This window comes from Callithrix jacchus, chromosome 16 (genome assembly GCF_049354715.1).
Source record: "Callithrix jacchus isolate 240 chromosome 16, calJac240_pri, whole genome shotgun sequence".
NCBI classification, from domain to species: Eukaryota; Metazoa; Chordata; class Mammalia; order Primates; family Cebidae; genus Callithrix; species Callithrix jacchus.
The window spans coordinates 24,789,072-24,809,273 of record NC_133517.1 but is presented as its reverse complement, the minus strand read 5'-3'; the positions used below and the strand labels follow the sequence as shown (position 1 = coordinate 24,809,273).

The window sequence follows — 20,202 nt, the reverse complement described above, 5'->3', positions numbered from 1 at the left end:
AACCGCTGTTGATTATACTAGATGTAATTTTTCCAATCTACATTCTTGTTTATAGCATACCACCAGAACAGTGCAGATTCGAATCCTGCAGCTATTTGATTTCAAGCTTTAAATTCATCTGATACACCTGGTGGGACCCCAATAGCATCTATATAAATGTGGGGGTCAAAAGACACGAGGATCACTTCTTTTTATCTGATTCTCTTTCTTGTTATCTTGACAGAATGCCAGGATGAAAGGGATGGCCAGTTAAACCAGAGCACAACTGCAGCTCCAGTTACTTCGCCGAGTACCTAATAGTAGTCTACCACAATACCACCATACATCTGCTCAGGAGTGAACAAGGGCTGTTGGACTGGTAAGCTCTTGGAAAGGCTTGGTTTCACTGCACTCTTTTAGGTCTCCAAGAAACATTAATTTTTCCCCCTGCCGTGAGAGACACAAGGTAAAATTAACATCCGAAGCTGCAGGCCCAGTGACCCTTGGGGGCTGACCCACAGAGCCTTTAACTTCAGGGAATAGCAGTGAGAGAGTCTTGTATGCCTCATTGCCCCAGGCTGTGGGGTTTTGAAAGAGACTCACCGTGCAGCTTATGCCTGGTCAGTCAGAAGACCATCTGAGTGGGAAGGGGACTATTCGGGCTTCTGGCCTGCTTGCTGCACAAGCATTAACAGTCGCTTTTATTTAACACGCGAACAGAATATTTAATCCATTCCAGCCAGGCATTCACATTTTTGGTATCCTATTTCAATTGCTAAGTTTGTTTTAAATCTGAAACTTCTGCAATGTCTACTATAGTATCGTCACTGGGTACGGAAAGAATAAGTTTGATTGGAAGAAGGTTTAGAGGAGGAGGAAGGGAAGTGGGTAGAGGAGCAGTGAAGCACATTTCAAGGGATTCTATGAGGTCTGTTCCAGGAACATCAGCTCCTAGGCTGTAGAAGCGACCTAAAGTGGGGTTAGTGTCAGTAGAGATGGGGACAGTGATGGAGATTTGCACAGGGTTACATTCTTGGAGTTAACAATTAGAGGGAGTTGCCTCTTTGGTAAACTGGGTGTAAGGTTTTAGGTTAGTGCAACCTCCTCCCAGGGAGGTTCAATCTTGAATACTTGGTGGTCCAGACCACATCTCCCCAACCACAGCAGAATCTCCACTGACTGACCTGTGCTCACTTGGTGTAAGAGTTACTTTCATAGGCAGTTTTATTTACCCTGCAATGGCAAAGGCCCTTTTCTGAAGAGGCTGGCTTCCTTTGGCTTTGGAGATCTCCCCAGGGCTTAAAAGACAAGCATAACAGTTAATGGTTTGAGGGAAATTAGACCTAGTTATATTGATAATACGATGTGAGGTAGCTGGGGAGAGGAGGGAAAGGAGGAAGTGACAAATTAAACTTTCCTTTTCCATGTTACTTTGGTTTGGGTGGGTCCTGGAATAGCAGTCCGTGATTCTGGAGAGGGTGATGCCTTTTTGGCTGCAGTATGATTAGTCCATCCCTTTTCAGCAGTTCACACAGCCATTTCAGTTGTTAAGAGTACTAGGCAATGTCCTTCCCAAATGGGTTTGAGCTTTCCCTCTTTCCAACTTCTGACGAGGACGTGGTCTCTGGGCTGGTGGTGCTGAACTGAAAATTCATGGGGCGGAGTTTGTGCCAGAAGGCCTTGAGTCCTGTGGAAGGAAAAGGTGGAGGACAAACCTAACACATAGTTTTTCTTGATCTGCTTGGGAGAAGATGGGGAATGTAGTTGGAGGGGGAAGATGAGGGGTTAAATGAAAAATGGGTGCAGCTTGGGAGGAAGCCGCTTGTTCAGCTATTTGATCAGCTAGATTATTTCTCCAAGTTTCAAAGGAGAGGGTCTTTTGGTGTCCTGGGACATGAAAAACAGCTATTTCCTCAGGAAGCTGAAGATTATTTAATACTTGTATTACTAACTCTTTGTGTACTAGGTTTTGACCTTTGCTATTAATAAGGCCTCAATCAGTCCAGATTTTTCCAAAGGTATGCACTATTCCACAGTCATATTTGGAGTCAGTGTAAATTGTTCCTTCTTGATTTTAGAAATTTTTTAAGGCCTGATTCAGGGCAAATAGCTCTCATGTCTGTGTGGACCAGTCATTTGGTAACCTTCCTGATTCTATTTCTGTAAGGGTATCTCCGTCTACTGTGGAGTACCCATTATGCCTTTTCCCTTCTATTACCCAAGAGGAGCCATCCACAGAAAGACGTTTTCCTGTTTGAAAAGGAGGTTCACATAAGTCTGGTCTAATTTTGGTCTGGTAACTAATTAGGTCTAAACCTAATTAGTTTAAACCCAGGTTCCATTGGGTATGGGTTCACTGTTACTTCTGGGTCTGGATTTGAATTCCCAGCTAGGAGAGCTGCTGGATTTAGGGAATTGTCAGTGGCTAGGGTTGGTCATCTCTCTCTAACAGGATAGCTTCATGTTTTAGAATTCTTCAGTCAGTAAGCCATCTTTTGGCCTTTTGGTTGAGAATAGTTCTGACGTGGTGAAATGTGCTAACAGTGAGTTTACTCCCAAAGGTTAATTTCCTGCTGTCCTCCATGAGCAAAGCTGTTGCTGCTACAGACTGGACACGTTCAGGCCATCCTTGGATTATGGGCCTAGAATTTTTGACAAAAAGTCTATGGGCTGCTGGTGGTCCATATGTTCTTGGGTGAGTGCTCCTAACGTTACTCCCTTGTTTGCATTGATGAAAAGATGAAATGGCTGTGCTAGGGAGGGTAAAGCTTGAACAGGGGCAGTTACTAGTAAATGTTTTGATTTTTCTACCTGTCTTTTTTCTGGGAGGGTCCATGTGAGGAGGTCTGGCTCTTTTTGAGTAAACTTTTGGTATAAGGGTTTTGTTTCTAAGGCATGTGAGTCAGTCTATAGGCAGCAGTATCCAATTAAGCCGAAGAACTTCCTAAGCTCTTGTTTTCTTTCTGGCAGAGGTAGGGATATGATACTTTCAACGCGTTCAAACCCAATTTTCCATTTGACTTTACTAATTAGAATTCCTAAGTACTTTACTTCAGGCTCTACAAACTGAAGGTTATTTTTTGAGACCCTTAGCCCCTCTTCTCTTAGACGATTTAGAAAATTAGCTGAAAATACCACTACCCGTTCTTTGTCACCCCTCTGAGATAAGCAGGTCACCTATGTACTGGAGTAGACCTACAAATGAGAGACGAAAATTTTTTCTAAGATTTGTTTTAAAACTTGACCAAAAAGATTTGGAGAATCTGTAAACGCTTGGAGTGAAACTGTCCATCGGTACTGTTGTTTTAGGCTGGAGTGGGGGTCTTCCCACTCAAAGGCAAACAAGTTCCAACAGTCTTCTGCCAAAGAGCAAGCTCAGAATGCATCTTTCAAATCTATTACCGTGAACCATTCATGGTCAAGTAGAATTTTGCTAATAACGGTGTAAGGGTTAGGGATAATGGGATGAGTGGTTGGAACTATTTGATTAATAGCTCGGGGAGGTCTTGCACAAGCCAGTATGACCTGTCTGGCTTATTTACAGGCAATATTGGAGTCTTACAAGGGGATATGTAGGGTTCAAGAAGTTCATCGTGGAGGAAGCTTTCAATGATAGGTTTTAAACCTATGTTAGCTTTCAGAGGAATAGGGTATTGTTTTCTTTTCACTACTTCCCTGGGAGTTTTTAATTTAACATGGATTGGAGGAACTCATGTTTCCTCGATTTCCTTCTCTTAACAAGATATCAGGATGCATATACTCTTCATCTATGATGGTAAGTAAGTTCAGGGAGGTGAAAATTTTTCCTTGGTTGACATAAAGTCCTAAGCCTAATTTCAGCATTAAACCCCTTCCTAATAAGTTGGTTCCCACCTCTGGTATTAACAGAAATATCATATTACCTGAGTGGTTCTTGTATTTGACTTCTGTTTCCTGTAAAATTTTTGTTCTACATTCTTCTCCGTTCACCCCTGAGATAAGAAGTTCTTCCTGTGAACAAATTATACCAAGTGGGGAATAAGAAACAGAGGAGCAAGCTGCCCCTGAATTGATCCAAAAGGTGATTAGCTTGGAGTTGAGTCCCACTTCTAGATTTATCAGGGGCTCTTTGTGAGACTTGATGTAGAAAAGACAGAGCCCCTGACCCCCCATTCCTCCTCAAAAGCCATAAGTGGGGCAACTTCATTTTCTTCTTCCCATTCAGGGCATTCACTTTTTCCCTTTTGCATTTCCTGTTTTTCTGGCTTTTATCTTTTGCCTCCTGTGTAGGGTCTGAAAGCCGGGTGCTTAGAAGGCTTATAGGCTCTACTCCCCTGGGCTGTCTGTTGGGGAATTCTCTGTTGTAGGGTAGACAGCGTAATTTTTGCCTATGCCTCTGCTTTTCCTCATCCCTTTGTACATATGCCTTTTGGATTCTTTCAAAAGCTCTTCTATGGGTCGGTCTTTCCAGTTTTCTATCTTTTGTAATTTCTTTGTAATGTCTGGTCAACTATTGGTAACAAAATGGAGCTTTAACATTCCTTATCCAAGGGGGGTCTCCTAAGTTTAGACCAGTGTATTTCCTCATTTGTTCCTTAAGCCTTTCTAAAAACTCCACAGGTCCTTCATCCTGTCCCTGTTGTATACTAAAAGCTTTGGTAATATTTTGAGTTTGGGGAAATGATTCTCAAATCCCGTTAGTTATCACATCCCTGAGATGTCTCATATCCCCTCGATGGACTACATTATTGTTATCCCATTGAGGATCTACTGTTGGAAACTTAGGTTCAGCTGCAGGGACATTATGACTATGAGGGTGTTCATGTTCCCAAACTGTCATAGCAGCCCTGTGGATCATGCTTCTTTCCTCTCCTGGAAAGTGTTGAGATTACAAGCATTAGCCACTACACCTGGCCCTGGGTTTTCTTTGTTCCTGATATATCTCAGACTTTATGCTGATGAAACTGGCAATCCTTAAATACCAAAAAATGGAGACCAAGAAAAAGATCCTAGAAAAGAACATGATCAAAAATAAAGTATCAAAGAAAATCAGAAAAGACATTGAACTGAACAAAATGAACACATATTTCAAAACGTTTAGGGTGCAGATAGGGCAGTGCTAACAGGCAGATTTATAGTACTAAATATATATACTAGAAAAAAGCCGAAAACAATAAGCAAAGTTTCTACCTCAAGAACTTTGCAAATGAAGAGCATAACAAACCCCAAAGAATCAGAGTGAATAAAATATTAATAATAAAGCAGGCTGGGTGTGGTGGCTCACACCTGTAATCCTAGAACTTTGGGAAGCTGAGGCAAGTAGATCACTTGAGGTCAGGGGTTCAAGACTAGCCGGGCCAACATGGTGAAACCCCATCTCTACAACAAATACAAAAATTAGCCAGGCCTGGTGATGGGTGCCTGTAATCCCAGCTACTTGGGAGGCTGAGGCATGAGAATTGCTTGAACCTGGGAAGGTGCAGTTTGCAGTAAACTGAGATTGCTTATAGTATTGCTCATAGGAAGAACACTGCACTCCAGCCTGGGTGAAAGAGCAAGACTCTGTCTCAAAACTAAAAAAATAAAAATAAATAATAATAAAGCAGAAGTCAATGAAATTGAAAACTATTCCTTTAAGTAACTACAAAATGGTTACATTGCTCTATTCCATTATTATATTGAATGTCATTATTTCTGTGTTAGTTTCATGCCATCAGACTAGCAGAAGGGGAGAAATCATATTTACTCATCACCATGTAAGTCTAAGTAAGTAAAACACTTTTGTCTCCCGAAAACTGCATTAATTTTGACTACTGGGAAACTTTAATAAATGACTGCCTCAGTGGGAAAAAATATGTAAAATTTAATACAACAGTTAGATTTAACTGAAGATTATTATAAAATACATATAAATGTTATAGTTAATACATATAAGAGAATACAAAGATTTAAATATTTTTCAAAAATCTAACTATATCCTATTGATAGGAGATGCAACTGATTCAGAGCCACATATAGAGTCTAAAAAAAAGTTGGAAGAATATGCCACATAAATACAAATTGGAAGGGTATTAGTGGAGCAATATTAGTATTAGTCTGAGAAAGCATTAAGGTGAAATCATTACTAAAGAAAAAAATCACTTTATAAGACATATATACAAGTAAAAATTATTTTATATTTTATGGCCCTGGTAACATAGTTTCCAAGGATATCATGGAAAAAATGACAGAACTACTTGGGGGAATAGGCAAACCTATAATCAAATTGGAGAATTTTAATATATCTCTGTACCCTTTGTTGAAAAAAGGCTTAGCATCAGCAAGAAAGATTTGAACAATGTGATCAGTAACCTAGATTTAATGAACCTATGTCATTATATTAATTAACTCTATTTTTAAGCAAATCAAAATATTGCTAAAAATTATATACTTTGTCTCAGAAATAAACTACAACAAATGTTAAAAGAATGAAATCAATAGAGCATATCCTCAAATTATAATGCAATTAAGGCAGGAATTATGAACTATATCATTAGGAAATGTATTTTAAAACTTGGCAACACTTTTTTTTTGAGACAGGCTCTCATTCTATTACCAGGCTGGAATGCAGTGTACAATCTTGGCTCACTACAGCGTTGTCCTCCTGGGCTTAAGCAATCCTCCTAGACTCAAGCAATCCTCCTAACTCAGCCTTCCAGGTAGCTGGGGCTACAGGCATGTGCCACCACACCTGGCTACTTCTTTTTATTTTTTGTAGAGGCAGGGTGTCACCATGTTGCCCAGACTGGTCTCAAACTTCTGGGCCAATGGAATCCACACCCCATGGCCTTCCAAAATACTGGGATTACAGGCCTGAGCCACCACGCCTGGCCAGAAATACTTTTTAATAACATATCACCCATTAAGAAATCACAATTAAAAGGAAAAAATTTTTTTTAACAAAATGATATTTAACAATTACAGATTAAAACTTATAGAAACAACTAAAGCAGTTAGGGAGAAAAAACCCAGCCTTAAATGCACATATTAGAAAACACAAAAGACTCCAACTCAGTAAGGTATGTATCCACCTTAAAAAGCTAATAAAGAATAGTAAAATATACTCAAAGTAAAACATACTCAAAGAAGGAAGAAAATAAAGGGTAGAAGAGATGTTCATGAAGTAAAGAATGAAAAGAAAGAACAAAGCCAAAAGTGGTTTCCTCCAAAAGACAAACCAAAGTGAGATAGGCATGGTGAGACAATTGAACAAAAGAGCATGCACAATTAACAAATATCAGAAGAGCAAAGAAAATATGACCAGAAATGCTATGAACCTTTAGAGGATCTAAATGGAGATCATGAATAATTTTATCATAGTAATTTTGAAAATTTTTAATATATATATATGTGTGTAGAGACACACATATAAATATATATTAAAAATTTTCAATATATATATGTGTGTATATACATGTATGTATATGTGTGTATATATACATACACACACACATATGTGTGTGTGTGTGTGTTTGTTTATTTTGGGGGTGGGGTGGGTAGAGACAGAGTTTCGCCATGTTGCTCAGACCAGTCTTGAACTCCTGAGCTCAGGGGATCCACGTGCTTTGACCTCTCCGAGTGCTGGAGTTACAGATATGAGCCACCACGCCCAGCCATACATGTTGAAGACACATCATTGCTTAAACTATAGTAAGTAGATTTTAGGGAGAAATGATCAGGTGAAGGTCAATAGTTCTAACACAGTGAGAACCTAGTAGTTAAAGCTCCTCTCCCAGCTCTATGAGGGAGCGGAAATAAACATTAAGAAACCTATAATCCCAGACTTTAGGAGGCGGAGGTGGGAAGATTGCTTGAACACAGGAGTTTGAGGCCCTCCTAAGCAACAAAGTGAGACCCCCATCTCTACCAAAAATAAATAAATAAATAAAAATTCCCTGGATGTGGTGTTGTGTACCTGTAGTCCTAGCTACTCAAGAGGCTGAGGTGGGAGGATTGTTTGAGTCCAGAAGGTTGAGGCTACAGTGAGTAGTGATCACCCCACTGTGTTCCAGCCTGAGCAACAGAGCAATACCCTGTCTCAAATACTTTAAAAAGAAAAACAGAGAGAGAAACTCTTCTAGATTACAGCTTAGTCATTTAGTGGAGGCTAACTGAGCAAAACTCACTTTTCTTTTATTTTTTATTATTTTTTATTTTTTAATATATATATTTTATTGCACTTTAGTTTCGGGGGTATGTGTGCAGATCACACAGGATTGTTGCATCGGTACATACATGACAATGTGGTTTGCTTCCTTCATCCCCGCTTCACCTATATCTGGCACTTCTCCCATGTTATCCTTCCCCAACCTCCCTACCCGCCACTGTCCCTACCCTATTCCCCCACAATGGACCCCAGTGTGTGATGCTCCCCTCCCTGTGTCCATGTGTTCTCATTGTTCAACACCTGCCTATGAGTGAGAACTTGCGATGTTTGATTTTCTGTTCTTGTGTCAGTTCACTGAGAATGATCGTTTCCAGATTCATCCATGTCCCTACAAAGGACAGGAACCCATCGTTTTTTATGGCTGCATAGTCTTCCATGGTGTATATGTGCCACATTTTCCTTGTCCAGTCTATCATCAATAGACATTTAGGTTGATTCCAGGTCTTTGCTATTGTAAACAGTGCTGCAATGAACATATGTGTACATGTATCTTTATAATAGAATGATTTGTAATCCTTTGGATATATACCCAGTAATGGGATTGCTGGGTCAAATGGAATTTCTATCTCTAGATCCTTGAGGAATCTCCATACTGTCTTCCACAATGGTTGAACTAATTTACACTCCCACCAACAGTGTAAAAGTGTTCCTATTTCTCCACATCCTCTCCAGCATCTGTTGTATAATGATTGCCATTCTAACTGGTGTGAGATGGTATCTGAATGTGGTTTTGATTTGCATTTCTCTAATGACAGTGATGATGAGCATTTTTTCATATGTTTGTTGGCCTTATATATGTCTTCTTTTGAAAAGTGTCTGTTCATGCCCTTCACCCACTTTTGAATGCGTTTGTTTTTTCTTGTAAATCTATTTTAGTTCTTTGTAGATTCTGGATATTAGCCCTTTGTCTAGATTGGGTAGATTGCAAACATTTTTCCCATTCTGTTTGTTGCCAGTTCACTCTAATGATTGTTTCTTCTGCTGTACAGAAGCTCTGGAGTTTAATTAGATCCCATTTGTCTATTTTGGCTTTTGTTGCCAATGCTGTTGGTGTTTCAGTCATGAAGTCCTTGCCTATGCCTATGTCTTGAATGGTTTTGCCTAGGTTTTCTTCTAGGGTTTCTATGGTGTTAGGTCTTATGTTTCAGTCTTTAATCCATCTGGAGTTAATTTTAGTGTAAGGTGTCAGGAAGTGTTCCAGTTTCTGCTTTCTGCACATGGCTAGCCAGTTTTCCAAACACCATTTATTAAACGGGGAATCCTTTCCCCATTGCTGTTTTTTGTCAGGTTTGTCAAAGATCAGATGACGTTGTATGGTTCTGAGTTACTTTCCTAATCCTGAGTTCTAATTTGATTTCACTGTGGTCTGAGAGATTGTTTGTTATGATTTCCATCCTTTTGAATATGCTGAGGAGTGATTTACTCCCAATTATGTGGTCAGTTTTAGAATAAGTGTGATGTGGTGCTGAGAAGAACGTATATTCTGTGGATTTGGGGTGGAGAGTTCTGTAGATGTCTATTAGGTTTGCTTGGTCCAGATCTGAGTTCAAGTCCTGGATATCCTTGTTAATTTTCTGTCTCATTTATCTGTCTAATATTGACAGTGGAGTCTTAAAGTCTTCCACTATTATTGTGTGGGAGTCTAAGTCTCTTTGTAGGTCATTAAGAGCTTGCTTAATGTATCTGGGTGCTCCTGTATTGGGTGCGTATATATTTAGGATTATTGGCTCTTCTTTTTGCATTGATCTTTTTACCATTATATAATGCCCTTCTTTGTCTCTTTTGATCTTGGTTGATTTAAAGTCTGTTTTATCAGAGACTAGAATTGCAACTCCTGCTTTATTTTGCTCTCCATTTTCTTGGTAAATCTTCCTCCATTCCTTTATTTTGAGCCTATATGTGTCCTTGCATGTGAGATGTGTTTCCTGGATACAGCACACCGATGGGTTTTGACTTTTTATCCTATTTGCCAGTCTGTACCTTTTGATTGGGGCGCTTAGCCCATTTACATTTAAGGTTAATATTGTTATGTGTGAATCTGATTCTGCCATTTTGACACTAGTTGGTTGTTTTGCCCATTAGTTGACACAGTTTCTTCATTGTGTTGATGCTGTTTACCGTTTGGTATATTTTTGGAGTGGCTGGTACTGATTGTTCCTTTCTATGTTTAGTGCTTCTTTCAGGAGCTTTTGTAAGGCAGGCCTGCTGGTGATGAAATCTCTCAGCAATTGCTTGTTCATAAAGGATTTTATTTCTATTTCACTTATGAAGCTTAGTTTGGCTGGATATGAAGTTCTAGGTTCAAAGTTCTTTTCTTTTTGTAGGGTTTCTGCTGAGAGATCTGCTGTGAGTCCAGTGGGCTTCCCTTTGTGGGTAACCTGACCTTTCTCTCTGGGTGCCCTTAGCATTTTTTCTTTCATTTCATCCCTGGTGCATCTGATGATTATGTGCCTTGAGGTTGCTCTTCTTGTGGAATATCTTTGTGGTGTTCTCTGTATTTCCCAGACTTGAATGTTGTCCTGCCTTGCTAGGTTGGGGAAGTCCTCCTGAATAATATCCTGAAGAGTGTTTTCCAGCTTGGATTCATTCTCTCTGTCATATTCAGGTACACCTATCATATGTAGATTAGGTCTTTTCACATAACCCCATATTTCTTGGAGTCTTTTTTTATTTCTTTTCACTCTTTTTTCTCTAATCTTGCCTTCTTGTTTTATTTCATTGAGTTGATCTTCAATCTCTGATATCCTTTCTTCTGCTTGGTCAGTTTGGCTATTAAAACTTGTGTATGCTTCATGAAGTTCTCGTATTGTGTTTTTCAGCTCCATCAGGTCATTTATATTGTTCTCTAAGCTGTTTGTTCTTGTTAGCATTTCGTCAAACCTTTTTTCAATGTTCTTAGTTTCTTTGCATTGGGTTAGAACATGTTCTTTTAGCTCAGATAAGTTTGTTATTACCCACCTTCTGAAGCCTGTTTCTGTCAATTCATCAGACTCATTCTCCATCCAGCTTTGTTCCTTTGCTGGTGAGGAGTTGTGATCCCTTGGAGGAGGAGAGGTGTTCTGGTTTTTGGTGTTTTCATCCTTTTTGTGCTGGTTTCTTCCCATCTTCATGGATTATCTACCTGCGGTCTTTGTAGTTGGTGACTTTCGGATAGGGTCTCTGAGTGGACATTCTTTTTGTTGATGTTGATGTTATTTCTTTCTTTTTTTTTAGTTTTCCTTCTAATAGTCAGGCCCCTCTGCTCTAGGACTGCTGGAGGTCCACTCCAGACCCTGCTTGCCTTGGGATTACCTGTGGTGGCTGCAGAACAGTATGGGTTGCTGCCAGTTTCTTCTACTGTTCTCTTTGTCCCAAAAGGATACCTGCCAGATGTCAGCCTGAGCTCTCCTTTATGAGATGTCTCTTTGGATATATGGGGGTTGGGGAGCTGCTTGAGGAGACAGTCTGTCCCTTATAGGAGCTCAAGTGCTGAGCTAGGAGCTCTGTTGTTCCATTTAGAGCTGCTGGGCAGGTACATTTACGCCTGCTGCCACAGAACTCATAACCACCTTTTTTCTCAGATGCTCTGTCCTGGGAAGATGGGGCTTTATTTATAGATTCCTGACATGCTACTGCCTTTTTATCAGACCTGCCCTGCCCAGCAAGGAGGTAGCCTAGTTATAGTCTGCCAGCAGAGGCATTGCTGGGTTGCCGTGGGTTGTGCTCAGCTGCTGTGTGAACTTCCCTGTGGTTTTTTTTTTTTTTTTTTACAGAGGTATAGTTAGAACTATGCCTCAGTAATGGCAGTCTGCCTTGGTAATGATGGACTGACTCGGTAATGGCAGACTGCCTTGGTAGAGGTGGACTGCCTTGGTAATGGCAGACACCCTTCCCTCCAAAGAGCTGGACCATCCTGGGACCAGCTGCATTTGCTGCAAAACTCTCAATCCGGATTATTTCAGATTGCTGGTCCTTGTGGGGGTGGGACCCATGGAGCCAGATGACCTGGCTCCCTGTTTTAGCCCCCTCTTTTTCAGTTGAATGGGCAGGTCTGTCTCCCAGGTGTTCCAGGCAGCAGTTCAAACAGCCGCCCAGATTTGTGTGAATTTTTGTGTAGAGACCTGCTGTACTGGCTGAAACAGCTGTACTGGAAACTCATGGTGCTTTTCAGCCCAGGAATCTCCTGATCTGTGGGAAGTAAAAACTCATTTGAAAATGCAGTGATCACTCACCCTCTGCGTTGTTCTCACTGGGAACTACACTCCAGAGCTATTCCTATTCAGCCATGTTGGATATGCTGGTAAAATATATCTCTAAAACATATAATTTCTCGATCTGACTCAAGAAGTCAGAAGATACAAAACCAATTTATAAAAATGACCCATTCCCTTGGATTTAGAAGGTTTGAATAATGTGCTGGTTATGGAGTCATTTTTCAGGTGATTGAATTCCAGCTCCACCATTTATTAGCTGTTTGGGCACATTATTTAACCTTCCTAAATCTCAGATTTCTCAATTGAAAAATGAGGTTAATAATCACATCTCCTCCAAGGTTGTTTTAAGGCTTAAATAAGATAATCATGAAAATAGCACTGTGTTGGGCAATTAATGTCAGATATTATTTATAACATCTTCATTGTCATCAATCTTTCAAAGACTAAGAGTGACATTTCAAAGCCTCCTCTACATTTATATTTCCAGCAGTCTCCTGTATGTTTCTAATAGTTTTACTCTGTATGCTTGAATAATGTTATTCAACAAAAAATCATGCTTATTATATTTTCATTATAAACTGCACATCCTTACAAAGTAAGTAATACTCACTGTCTCATTTAATGACTTTTGTTTGGAATTCCATTTGTAGATAATGTGTAATACTGCAGCCACTGTATTAAATACTGATTAAACAGAGAACAAAGTATAGTTCTGCCTTCTAGAACCTCATATCATGTTAGTAATAAAGACAAATATACATAGAATTGCAGAGCAATTTGGTAAGGGTTTACATGGAAGTAAATCAAATTTTTATGAAAATATACAGATTCATTAATTTGAAATGCAAATGATGGAGTTGGAGCAAGAGAAGTCTCCCTAGGAATGTTTTTGCCTTGCTGCTGTCTTTAAAATTGAGTAGCAGACATCCTGGCAAAGAAGTAGAAGAGTAGAGGGAAAATAATTATAAATGTAGTAAAGCATAAAAGAGTATGAAAGAATGAAAAGAATTACAAAGTACTAAGATGGAAGAGAATATGGCATCTCTGGGATATTGCAAGTGTTTTGGTTGATTACTCTGGATAAAATTACTTTAGCAAGTGTTTTTGGGGGTATGTTGGCTATTTGAATAGCTGTTTTATAGAATTCAAAAATATTTCAGTTGTTTCTATACAGTGGTAATCCATTTAGGATAGAAGAAACTTTTATGAAAAAGAACAGAAGAAAACTATATGTTGATATTAGGTTCCTCCTTATGTGTTGATACAAGGTACCTCCTTGAATGTAGAATGCTTTCAATGATGCAATGAGATAGCAAGTTAACATCACTGAGTTAAGTATTCTCACAGGACTGATCAATCCAAAACTCTGGGATATTTTTTAAACTGTACTAGAATACCAAACTCCAAAATGCTGCCAATTAGTTTCAACTTAGTACTAAAACATTTCAAATCTATGTTTGCTATCTTAGCCAGAGAAGGGAAAGAAGTGCCTTTATTACTTTTTATTTAAATTAATGACTGGAAATAATAACTATTTGTATCTATAGTATCAACACGCTGAAGACTTCCCCTAAACAATTTCGTTTTCAACCAGAAATGAAAGAAATTAATGAAGAAATGGATTATTTGTCATATTAATGGAATATAATTCAACTCAACATAAAGATTTATAAAGAATTGTTTCTATTACTTCATGAAATTTCTACTTCTATATCTGCTTTTCTAGTCATGTGGTCAAAGTCAGTGATGGCAAATATGTACATATTAGAAACAGTAAAGTTTTATAAATGAAATAACACAAAACAGAAATAATTTTTAATCTTTGGTTCTCTAAAAACGTATAAACATTTATGCCCATAGTAGATTAAAAAGTCCTAATGAACTGATAGATGTCTTCTCTCAGTGCCCAGAAATCTATGGATGATTTAAGAAACCATGTAAGTGAAATGTATTTTATTTGTTGAATAAAGTCCTTTGGGAGAGAACACTCTTAGAAATAAAGCAAAAGATAAATTAGTGTGCACCAAATAACTTTCAAAATACAAAGTATCTTCACCCCAGTTTATCCCTGAAAACTCCAGGCTTCAGAGATTTATCTTTGGCTAGAATGTTCAGTTGATTATTTATCTGCCCAGTGAAATAATGGTTTGTCTCTTCGATCACCAGGAAGGTCTTATTTCTACCTTAGTTCTCTAATATTGCAAAAGCTACTATCAATTTGCTTCCTTAAATTTTTTAAAACATGTTTCTTGTCCCAACAAAAGGCAACACATTAAACAAATTTATCACAGAGAATAAGACAAAACACAAACACAGGTGAGAGGCAGCAACACATTATTTTACAAATGACGCAGCCTGCATAATCGAATGTAATATTTTGTATGTTGGTTCTATTTAATTGCTTCATATGAGTTAGTTTTACTTCTTCCACTAAATTGTATGCTTCTAAGTGCTGGGACTTTGAGATATTTTTCTTTTGTAACTACTGGCAGTTGTTTGTAGGAATGCAGAAGGTGAGATGGGCCTGCACCTGGACTTCATTCCAAGCTAATTATTGTTTTACATCATCCATATTGGAATGCTTTTAAGAAAAAAACAGTCTGTTGGTAACACAATTTTTAAAGGAAAGAGAAAGAAAGAAAAGAAAGGGGGAAGAAAGAAAAGAATAAAGAAAGGAAGGACCACAGTTCAAAGCTAAGAACACAGCAGTGTAGTGGATTGATAAATCATAACAATTTATTACCTGGGCATCTTCATTTCCTCTTTCTCTTAAAGAAAGAAAAAAAGATTTATTTTCCATTATGTGATGACTGATTATTAGTTAACACTGAATAACTTTTAAAGTGCTGTCAATTTTGTGGATTCTTACTGGTCCATACAATTTCATTTTGTGAAGAGCTGTAAGTCTTTCTGGAACCTGATCGGAAACTTTTGGAATTAACTACATAAAGAGCTTTTAAATTGCTAATGCTGAGAAGGGTGAGTGACATTTCACAGTAGAACTACAGAGACAGAAACCACACAGTTGCTTTCAAAGTAGGAAACAGTCGGTATCACATAATCACAATTTTGCAGTCATTCTTCCTTTATATAATTTAAAAACTGACATTTCAAAAAAAATTCAACATGTATGTTCTGTTTCTCATGAAGCTAAATTCCTAGGACATTTCTTTTTACCACATTCTTCTAAAATTCCCACAGATTTCTTAAAAATGTGTTTAATATTAATAATTCATGCTTGGCATCCCCACTTTCCCCTTCATGTTTTTATCATACAAAAGTAAAAGGCTATCCATGAGGAATTTTAGACTTTAGAAGAGAGCTTTGTAACCTGGGGAAATCTTCCTCTCTCTTTTAAATTCCAGTGAAATAAGAAAAAAATCTTTTGCACTGTTGGCAATGACATTCCATGTTTATCCCATTACTAAAACAAAATACGAGAACCAAAAAGTAAACTTTGTCTTTAGTTTATAAAGTACTTTCAATTTCTCTTATGCATCCATTTAAAGCAAATCTTGTAATCTAGGCTGACTTCCGCCTTCTATCTTCAGTTGATATAGTACCAAACTTCTCATCCTATTATATCTCAACAATGGTCATCGCTTTGGTTTTATTTTAAAGGTAAATGCAAAGATGACTTATAAAATTAAATATGTTATAAGGATAACATGGTCCTGTGAATACTATTTCAGAATATGTATCCCAAAAAGCAAATTTTAATAGACGTTTGCTTATATAGAAATAAGACATGTAAAAATCAGGGGAAAAAATGTCCTGGGCTTGAAAGGGAAAAAGACGTTATTAGGAAAAGTTTCATTTTGATACGTAAGATCCAATTCAGAATAATGAAGAAAAGATTATGTTGATAATCCCAGTTCTTGTCAAGCTCATTATTTGGCCAATACTATAAAAGAAAACATTTAGTAGTAGTCTGTTTTCCTTTATTTGACTTCAAGAAAAGTGGAAAATTGTATCCTGAGAGCAGATGAATGTTTTCTAAAAGGATATGCATGATTTTCCCCTCCTCAGTGTATAATACTGTGGTGAAGATATTTTTATGTGACAGAATGGGTGGAACAGAATTTTGCATCCAAGAATCACTAAGAACTTTTTGTGCCCTATTTTGTAATTCTTTAAAATAACTACCTTGTTCTCTTACCACAAAAACCTTCCCTTTGACTTCTTCATTGGGAACCTATTAAGATTTCTTCAGTACGTTTGGTGAGAGGGGAAACATTTCAAAGTGTGATTCAGTCCACCGTTTGGAAACTTGGAATAAGAAGACAACACATTTTTATACCCATATAAATGCAATGTGGCTGACCAAGAAGCTGCTATTCTGAGTGTCAGTGACAAGTCATAGGATTAGAATATCTATGAGCTACTTCCACACCCTACAAAAAGATATAGTCTCATTTATTTCCATGGTTTGGACTATCCTTTGTTGAAAATGCAATCACTTATTTTTAAATAAGCAACAACTCTTAGTCTTTATAGTATTTCTACAGAGTGGATGTGCATTAGCAGGAAGAGGAAGGATATTTTATTCTCACTTTAAGAGTAAGAGTTCCTTTTGTAGAATCCTTAATTTTAACTATCTCAGTATTTAAGTTGTTTTCTGATTTGTCATGAAACAATCTGATGGTTTCCTGGACCTATTTCCAACAGAATAAGCATCAGCTTAGTGTGCCCTGAAAGGGTTTATATTTTTGATAATGTAAAATATAAGACCACTGCTTTAAAGAGCACAGACTTCATTTGCGCAGGAGTGGCAGCCATGAAGCAACCAGAAAAAGCTATAGCACTTTTTCCAAGCATTTTGTACCCACTTGTTTTGTGCTAAGCACAGATGTGATAATCCATTTGAGAATTAACTCTTCAAAGGGTAATACCCGGAACATGCCTTGCATTCTTTAGTTCTTGTTGTGGGTTATGGCATTTTGGTGATGCTTTGTTTTCTACAGAAACATCACAACGGAGTCAGAGAGTCTAGGCGACACAAACACTTTACATATGCTCAACAGTGTTGATAGAGGCAGCACAGGCAATGAGTAAAAGGGCTTTTCAACCTTGCACGCTTTTCACTTTAAGCCCTTTAATATTCCAACATTCCTGAGAATGAGAGTTAAATCATACTTATGAATGGAGCAAGTAGGGAAAAAATGGATTTTCAAAAGCATATTGTCATGACAAAAGGAAGAAAAACTGAGCCCTGCAACGAATTTCTTATTTTAATATGTGTGTAGACTTGCTCCAAAAAATAGCAGATTTGGGGGACTCTTCTAATGCTTCTTTTCCCAGATTAGACCTTTAAGACAATCCTTAAACATCTGTTAGGTAGATGCAACTAAAAATCTATTAAGTTATAGATGGAAAAAATGATACATTCACTAGCTTTGTGCTATGTAAAATTATGATGCTTTAATATAATTTTTTTCAGTGATTGTTTTGTCTGTTTCTGTAATACTATTGAATTGGTCTTTAGATACTTAAAGATTTAGGGCTTGGACCCATTGGAAATACATTCATAAGGGAAAGAAATCACTAGCTTTATAATGCCTATGATTGGTTTTTTCTTTTGTCCTCAGTACACCTATAACCATTTCATGTATGTTTATTCATCCAAGCCTAACCTGGTGCCTTTTAGATCATAAGCAGATTCACTAAATATTTACTGACTTTTAGTTTTAGTTCAGTTCACTCAATGAACACTTATTAAACATTTGCTATAGATGAGACGCAATACAGAGTGTGATGGAGTTCAAAGTTTAAGAGATTATTCTTTTCTCCCAGAGCATAGAATCTGATAAGAGAGGTAAGACATCTACAGAACAAATACAGAATAAAGAATGATCATTTGTACTTGTAACAGAGGCTCAATGTGTGAGGGGAACAGAGTGGAGACAGGGATGCTTCCAAATAGGATCATTGAGGATTTCAGATTTATTTATTCAGTCAGGAAATGGGATTTCAGGTAGATTGCACAGCTAGGGCAGAAAACATTTGAGGCCTGTGAAAAGCTTGGGAGGAAGCTGATTTGACAAAAACAGAGGTTTTGTGATTAATGAAAAAGTAAGCTTATTTGAAAGTGAAGGAGGAAGGTCTCAAACGCTATGCTAAGAAGCTTAAAGTTGGTTCCATTAAAAAAGGGAAGCATCTGAGTGATTTCAAGAGGGAGAGGCTGACTTGTGCTTCAGGAAGACGTATCTGAAATAAAATTAAATGAGGAGAAAGAACCAAAGCAAAATACTGTTAAAATAGGTTATTCTAATACCTTAGGCAAATGGACATGGTGATATGACACGTTGAAATTTCCCATCTTACACACACATACACGCACTCTCTCCCTCTGCCTCAACCCAAGTCATCCTCCAACTACTTCCCTGGACTTTTTTCTTCTTCCATTCACAACCAAATGGAAATCATTTTCCTCACTTATCATCTCCGTTTTATCCTCCAATTTACTCCCTCAGCTTAGAAATTTAGCTTCCCCGGTCTCTATGCCAATAAATCTGCTCTTGCCAAATGCATATGTAACCTCCTTTCTGCTGAATCCAATAGACAGTTCTTAAAACACACCTTCTCATTGACTTCCATGATGCTGAATCTCCAGGCTTTATTCTGACCTCTCCACCCACATATCAATTTCCACATGGAGTTCTTCTTCCTCCACTTACTGTTCGGTGCTCCTCAGTCTTCTGTCTTAGAAGTTTGTCCCTCCTAATTCCATTCAATTTTGTGAAGTCAGGTCAATGCTCTCAGATTTCAGCTGCCATCCTTGTGTCAGTGATTCCCAAATGTGTATGACCAGCTGGGTCTCTCTAGCTTCAGAACCAAATATACTGAATACATTCTTGTCGGTTTGGGTGCTCTGAGAAGCATATGTCTAAGCTCTGAGAGAGTGATGGCCAGAAGAGTGGAGGGCTGCAGGGCAAAGACTGCCTCTTTGAGGTGTCCTGCTTAGGCCAAAAGGGCCTGCCTCCAGTAATCCACTGTGGTCAGTTGTGGAATGCCAGCAGCCCTCAAGCTTGGCCGTGATATAGCTGCAGAGGTGAATTGTGAAGGGGCAGCAAGTGTGCCTCTCGGCTATCTGCATGCCTCCAGCAGGTTGTCATTTATCTTTATCCATTCCCATGGCTGCCACTTCAGTCATTGACTAACTCCCCAGTTTGGAAGTTCCACTGACGTCTTGAAGTCTTTTGTGCCATGTCACAGCACATTATATTCCATGAATCCCACATCCCCCTAGACTTTCCTCTTCCTCTTTGCCTTGTCAGCACTAGTACATTTTCCTGAGCCAGAAAACGGTTTCACTCTGAGCACTTTTATTTTCCAAATAATATTTAATTTCCTAGCTTTGCTGGAAGCTTATTAACACTGTTACCCCATCAGGTAAGCTTTTCTGAACCTTCTGACTTCCTTCTTTCGGTTTCGTCCCATTCCAATTCCTTCTCTACACTGCAGCCATAGTGGTCTTTCTAAATGGCATATCTGATTGTGTCACTTTACTGAGCAGAGTCCTCCTCTGATGCTCCATCAGAGTTGGTGGTGGAACGGTTTGGAGGCAGAACACAGATTACTGGTAACAGCTTTTCCCAGATAACCTCTGCTGGTACAAAGTTAATCTCTACACTCCTCTACCTGGAGAGAAAAAGGAAGAGCTAGGAAAAGACTTGGCTCCCACAGTTCTCTGTACCTGATTTTTCTTCTCTGGGAAGTTGAAAAGCCCAAGTTGCCAGATGACTTTTATCATCCTGTTAATAATCCCCAGCTGCTATGCCTTTCATGAACATTGCTCTGAGGTCAAAATCCAGCTTTCTTAGAAGTGACTATCTGAACCCGTGA

At 38.4% G+C, this 20,202-nt stretch overlaps 1 long non-coding RNA gene across 1 annotated transcript in view; it reads left to right on the top strand.

Annotated features, from left to right (window-relative positions):
* Positions 1 to 221: 221 nt before the first annotated feature.
* The window catches only part of LOC118148578 (uncharacterized), a 54,136-nt gene continuing 34,155 nt past the window's right edge, over positions 222 to 20,202 (top strand). Inside the window, exons 1-2 of the long non-coding RNA XR_004735439.3 lie at positions 222 to 358; positions 2,541 to 2,674. This is a non-coding gene — a long non-coding RNA (uncharacterized LOC118148578). The remainder of the gene's footprint in view (positions 359 to 2,540; positions 2,675 to 20,202) is intronic.